The following is a 6,917-nucleotide window of genomic DNA, read 5'->3' on the forward strand; positions in this document are numbered from 1 at the left end:
CTCCACTGCCTGTTTTCCCACCAAATCTCCTCCTAGAATTTAAAACACAAAGGACAGGAATAGAGATTGGACCAGAGACTTCATTTCCGTAGGTAATTCCCAAATGAACAAAAGTCCTCTACTCGTACAGATTGGCTCCTTCTTTGCAACTTACAATCCACTGCCTAGAGAGTTGGAGGCACCTGTGTGGTTTGATGAATAGACTGCTGGACTTGGAGTTAGAAAAACCTGAGTTCAAATTCCATCTCAGAGGGCATCTCAGACACCAGCTGTGTGACCTCAGGCAAGTCGCTTAACCTCTTCCTGCCTCAGTTTCCTCAGTTGTAAAATGGGGATAATAATAACATCTACCTTCCAGGGTTGTTGTGAGGATCAAATGAAATCATATGTATAAAGCACTTAGCACAGTGCCTGGCACATAGTAAGTACTATACTGTATTAATGGGGGGGGCGGCCCTACAGTCTGGGAGGTGTGAGTTGCCCTGAGTTCATGTGTTCTCTTCATATGTGCCTCTCTACTAATGTGCACTGTGTTATGTGCTTTCTCTTTCTACCTGCACTGTGTATGTTTGTGGGAAACCAAATCTCAGATTTGAGAGTGGGGAGAAGGGAATGTTTTGTAGTTTTTGTTTGTAGTTTTTGTTCTTACTCTTCTGTCTTTTTTAATTAATTTATTTTTTAGTTTTCAACATTCACTTCCGCAAGATTTTGAGTTCCAGATTTTCTCCCCATCTCATCCCTCCCCCCACCCTAAGATGGCATGCATTCTGATTACTCTTCCATCTTAATAAATGTCTTTGCTTTGAGCTAATTATGTCTACTGTCTGTTTATTAAAGGTAAGCAAACTGGCAGGGGCTCATGACACCCCATGTGGGTTTTAGGACCCAAAAAATTCCTTGAACCTAAAGTAGTCACACCTTATGGACACAATCTACAACCTACAATGCTGAGTTTGGGATGTTGCCCAGAAGGGTTGCTACATTTCTTTCTGATGTTTCTGGTTCAACAAGCATATAACTGAGTACCTGCTACATGCCAGACAATGTGCTAGATGCTAGGTCTTTTTCCCAGAAATAAGTGTGATATAAAAATAAAAGGCATCCATTTTATTTTTGAAGACTGCACTCTTTGTTGTTAGCTTATCTTTAGGGAAAAATTGTTATTTTTATTTGACATAACTTTTCCTAAAATAACTTCTCAAATAACTTCTTTAAAAATAGGGCTTAAAAGCAACTCCCCAAGAAAGATGGGGTAGAGGAGAAGCCCAGACCCAGCAGGAATTTATGAGAATTATATTTATAGTTGAAAGAAATCTTTTCATTTGAAAATTGACTGGGATAGCAGACCACTTACGGTCTTGAAATACTAAGATTATTCTCAACACTCATGCTCTGGTGTGAGAGGATACAATTTGTGAATAACGGGTGGGCAAAAAGAGACAAATTGTCCACAAATTTCCTATAATCTATGTTTTCCCCATGGAATGTGAGCTCCATGAGGACAGACATTGTTTGGTTTGCTTTTTTAATTGAATTGAATCTAAATTGTCATCTAGTATAGAAAAAAATTAGTCACACCCTTCACTGTCAGCTCCATCATTTATATACCTATGTCTAGTGATAATACTGTCCATACATCAGAGATTTTCTGTCATTCAAAGTCATATCAATTTAAAATCCACTGTTCCCCACAGTGCCTGGTGCATTCATGCTTACATCCTCCTTGATTAAAAAGGTGAGAGGCTAATAATAGCAAAGTGATGGTAGTATTGAAAAGTTAGTCCTAAAAAAAGAAAAGAAAAGTTAGTCATTTTACTAGTAGGACTGGGAAGTCCAAAACTAAATCTACAATAGGCAAAATCTTTGGTCCACAAGTAATTTCCCTATCCTGCTTGAGGCATGATGGAGACAAAACTATCATATTCATTCCACCCCACCACCACCACCACCTTTATATGTATAGGCAGGCTCTCCAGGCTTCTTTCCCCACTATAAAGTGGACCTCATAAGCTAGGAGAATGAAATGTTGGTAGAAGTTGATGATCTTTTGTTTTTATATTATCTACATTTTCCAGTATGCCCATCCTCCATCCTTCCCAGAACCCATCCTTCATATCAAAGAATAAAAACAGTTCAGTAAAACTATCCAACATACAGAAAAAGCCTGTCAGCATATGCAGTGTTCCACATCCATGTTGTTATTGTTATTAAGCACCTACTATGTGTCAGTGGATTAGACATTTCAGTCATCATCAGACTTTTATAGGAATGCCATTCGCAAAATGAATTAATCAATAACAAGCATTTATTAAGGTCTCTTTATATGCCAAGCGCTATGCTAAGTGCTGAGAATACAAATACAAAAGCAAAATAGCTCCTGCCCTCAAGGAGCTTATATTCATATATGGTAATATACATATAGGGGAATAGTGTCCAGGAAAGGGTGTTTTGGTCTGGAAAGTCAGAGAGATGATGAATAAAGCCGTAAAGATCTCCGTTGAAATGCCCTAACTGGATGCAGTGGTAATACTGATTTGAAAAGTAACAAAAGCGGTTCTGCGGCGGCGGCGGCGGTAGTGCTAGCGCCGCGGAGTGAAGGGCTTGGGGGTCATCGCACGTCGCCGCCGACCTGGAGACGTTGTACCGGGGACCCTTCGTGGTCCTCTAGTGTCCCAACCTGAAGCTGAAAAAGCCGCCATGGGCCCATGACGGTGTACGCCCTGGTGGCGGTGTCTTATTTCCTCGTCACAGGAGGAATAATTTATGATGTTATTGTGGAACCTCCTAGTGTTGGGTCTATGACAGATGAACATGGACATCAGAGACTAGTGTTTTCTTGGCATATAGAGTAAATGGACAATATATTACGGAAGGATTTGCACCCAGTTTCCTGTTTACAAAGGGAGGTTTAGGTTTCATAATCCTAGACAGAGCCAATGCACCAAATATTCCCAAGCTCAATAGGTTTTTTCTTCTATTCATTGGTTTCGTCAGTGTTTTCTTGAGTTTCTTCATGGCGAGAGTGTTCATGAGAGTGAAGCTGCCAAGCTATCTACTGGGTTAGAGTTCCTTTTGTGACGATACAACAAAAAACTGGATTTGCTCCTTTTAAAGGCGTTTCAAAGGCTATTCTGCTCTACAGGACATAACTTGGAACATGGATTTACTGTGTCTCAGAATGACATGAGGAAAGGTCTGGTGTAAAAATGCAAAAGGTTTTAGTCCAATTTTTGGAAAAAACCCTCTTGGTCCTATTGATGTGATCAGTTTACAACAATAATAGTAATAACACCATTGTTTTTCTATAGTGACCCAACATTCATGTCAAGTAATCACATCTGTCCTCTTTGTTTTTCCCCCATTTTTGAGAGAAACTATTTTACTTCCTATAATGAAAGTATTGAAAAACGATTTCCTTATTTCCTACAAACCCATTTGTAAATTTCACCTTTTCAGGAAAAGGCACTTCTGGTGAAGATGTGCACAAGTACATTCAGGGAGCTGGAGCCTCCAGGCTAAGGACTCTGTCCAGGGGGTCAGCTTTGCCTTGACCCTTCCTTATTTTAAGTGTAGCTCTCAAAGTCTGTGATTTTGTGTGAGATTGTGTTCCCTAAACAATAAGATGTATGAAAAGAGCCTAAATAAGTCATTTTTCTACTAAAAAAAAAGAAAGAAAAGTAATAAAGATTTAATGTTCTACTTACTTATAGTATTTGGCTATTCAAAAGCAAATATTTAATGATAATGTGCGTATTTGTGTTATGACCGACCATTTGATCTACATCAGTGGTCTCCAACATTTTTTTGTTCTGTGAACTCCTATGAACAATAACAACAAAAAAAGTGTTGTGATTTATTATACTACTTATAATATTCTTTTAGATTTATTCATTAAGAACTTCCAATAATTACAATAGCAACTTTTGTCCTCCAAAATGCCAGATTAAAATTTACATTATATTATTACAAAATATAAAATGTATCTCACCTATAACCATAAAAACTCAAAATATAAAATTATAAAACTATTAAATAATTAACATATTATTGGGACATTCTATAAGAATTGAAAGAAATAATACAATAAGACTCCATATGTTTCTGTTATCTGAAAGACTTCATATTAAATTTCCTCATTTTACAAATGTTGTTGAATATAAATAACATTTTAATGAAATGATAAATTATGATATCATAATCATATATAAAAATTTCAACATTAGACTTTTATTTGAACAAAGGTTTGCAATATTTGGCTCAACACCAGACAGAGTCTTAAGTCTGATTCCACATCAAGTCTATTTCTGTATATTAATATAAAACAAGAACAAAGTGAAAATGCTTGCTTGCACAAATATATGGCAGGCAACAGTAAAAGAATTTTATAAGCTGTCTTGCTAAGAGATGGAAATTCAGTTTTGTTTTTAGCCAATCAACAAAAATGAATAGTTAATTATAATATAAAGTATTACCTTTCTACTGGCTAATGACAAGCATTGTATTAAGTGATAAATTTTCTTCAAGTACAATTACATATATTGCTCTATTTTAAATAATGTTTATATACACACAAATGTACATACACGCATATGTGCATAGTATATCTGCATGTACATTTACATATAGTATGGAAGGAAATGGACAACCATTCCAGTATCTGTGCCAGTCAGTCATTTTTCCAACCACATCTGACTCTTCATGGCCCCATTTGGGGTTTTCTTGGCAGAAATAGTTCCTTCTCCAGCTCATTTTACAGATGAGGGACTGAGGCAAGCAGGGTTAAGTGACTTGCCCAGAGTCACACAGCTAGTAAGCATCCAAGGTCAAATTTGAACTCAGGAAGAAGAGCCTCCCTGACTCCAGACCTGATATTTTATCTACTGTGCCACCTACCCATCCTAGTATCTCTGCTAAGAAAACCCCAAATAGGTTCATAAAGACACAACTGGAACAACAAACACACATATACTTCCTTTATAAGGAAAGAATCTCTTCAGATGTGATTTTCTTCTCTTCTACCACTGGCACATGGGCTATATTCTTACAGAAATGCTACTGAGTGACCAACCAGTGTTGCCAACCAGTTCATTGGAAAAATCTTCCAGATAGAAGAATAGTAACATAATTAGAGAATGAGTTTAAAACAGAAAACAATATTAATGTTCAGAAAACAGTATTAATACTGCAATGAGAAGCCAGATAAGGCTTGTTTTGGCAGAATGTTAGTGACAGTCCATGATGGTTTCGAGATGGCTCATAATGCACATGCCCAACAATCATGGTTTTCAAACAGATTGAAATTTGTAACATTTTGATCATGCAACTAAATAGCTTATGAGGCATGATTACAAGGTAACAGAAGGGAATGAGAAAGCCTCTCTGGTTCAGGGTACAGAATATAAATTAGGATGTTTGCATGTGTCTGACTATCCATGGAAAATAAGTTTGGACTTGAATGTCAAAAACCTGTGGTGGTTTGGAAACAATATGATACCAGGTTGAGAAACTGCTAGAACATGTTGGGCTTACTCAGAAATGGTCACAGTTTGATGTAATCACTGCACAAACACCAAAATCATTGTGTACATAACCATGACCATTTTGAATTGCTGCAGAAAAACCCTATAATGTTTCAAACATGCACATGCTTATTATCACAAAAGTGAAAAATATATTTGTAACATAATTGGACTTATTTACTGCTTAAGGTTTCATGAAGGAAGGTAGGAAGGAAGGAAGGAAGGAAGGAAGGAAGGAAGGAAACAAGTATTCATTGAGCATCTAGTGCCAGGGACTAGTTAAGCACTTTACAAATATCTCATTTGATCTCATTAAAGAATTTTTAGTGATAATGTCTTGGACCACTAAAGAGAACTACCGATCTACATCAACTATGAATCATCAGCCACTGTCTCTAGTGCATGCCCTACATGCATTTGCTTTGGAAGGTTAAATGAGCATTGAAAAGATTTAAGTAGTATTTACAGTCATTTTACTTTAAGGTCACACGACTTCTGCACCTAGTACAGTATTCTAAAACAGAACTTAAGAGTTCTTGAAGACAAACAGTTTCCTTATAATGGACCGTATAAGATTGTATATCACTGCTTTAACAAGTCAGAATCTAAGTGATTTAGGGCTAAACCTTTAGTTAGGGCTAGGGCCAAAAAGAGTTTTGTCCCTTCTACAGCAGCAGTATCTCAGCTATTGGCTGTTCATTTCTTCCATGCTAGTATCAAATCTTTTAAAACTGTTTTTCTCTCTCAATTCATCTACCTACTATAGCAGTATTAGTAATGGCAGGATTTGGGATCATTAGGCATGTGTAATGGGAAAAAGCATTTATCTGGTAATCAGAAGGCTTGGGTTCTAATTCCTGATTTTCCACTGTGTAACTTTAAATAAGTCACTTTTTGTGCCTCGATATCTTTATCTGTAAAATGAAATCTTCAACCAGATAATCTCCTAGATTCCCCTCAAGCTCTAAAATTTTTAAATTCTATATATGGTGTTCCATTTCATAAACAGATCTAATCTCTAACACTTTAGTCTTTAACTACAATAAACTGGTTAATGTCAGAGCTCATGATCAAAAGTTGATATATATAACAACACAGCTCTTTCAATTTTAAATTTTTATTATCATATTGAGTTTAAAATTTTTATTATCATGATATTAGTCAGTTCCTGACTTTAGCACTCAAAGGAGTGAAATCTTTCCTGTCCCACTTAACAGTATCAAGGGCATGGAAGTATATACAACACTACAAATAATCTGGAACCTTATGTTCTAAAAAAAAATGTACTAAAAACATCCTGTCAAGACTGTCCATCTTGAATCTCCCCATGTAACTATTTTAAAGGATTTTATTATTAAAAGGCTATAGGAACTAGAAAAAGCATTAAACTATAACTAT

At 36.3% G+C, this 6,917-nt stretch overlaps 1 pseudogene; it reads left to right on the top strand.

Moving 5' to 3' along the window:
* The first annotated feature begins 1,387 nt into the window (after positions 1-1,387).
* Positions 1,388-3,064, top strand: LOC114052965 (annotated as a pseudogene).
* The last annotated feature ends 3,853 nt before the right edge of the window (positions 3,065-6,917 follow it).

Source organism: Vombatus ursinus, unplaced genomic scaffold (genome assembly GCF_900497805.2).
Source record: "Vombatus ursinus unplaced genomic scaffold, bare-nosed wombat genome assembly UNPS02014810.1, whole genome shotgun sequence".
NCBI classification, from domain to species: Eukaryota; Metazoa; Chordata; class Mammalia; order Diprotodontia; family Vombatidae; genus Vombatus; species Vombatus ursinus.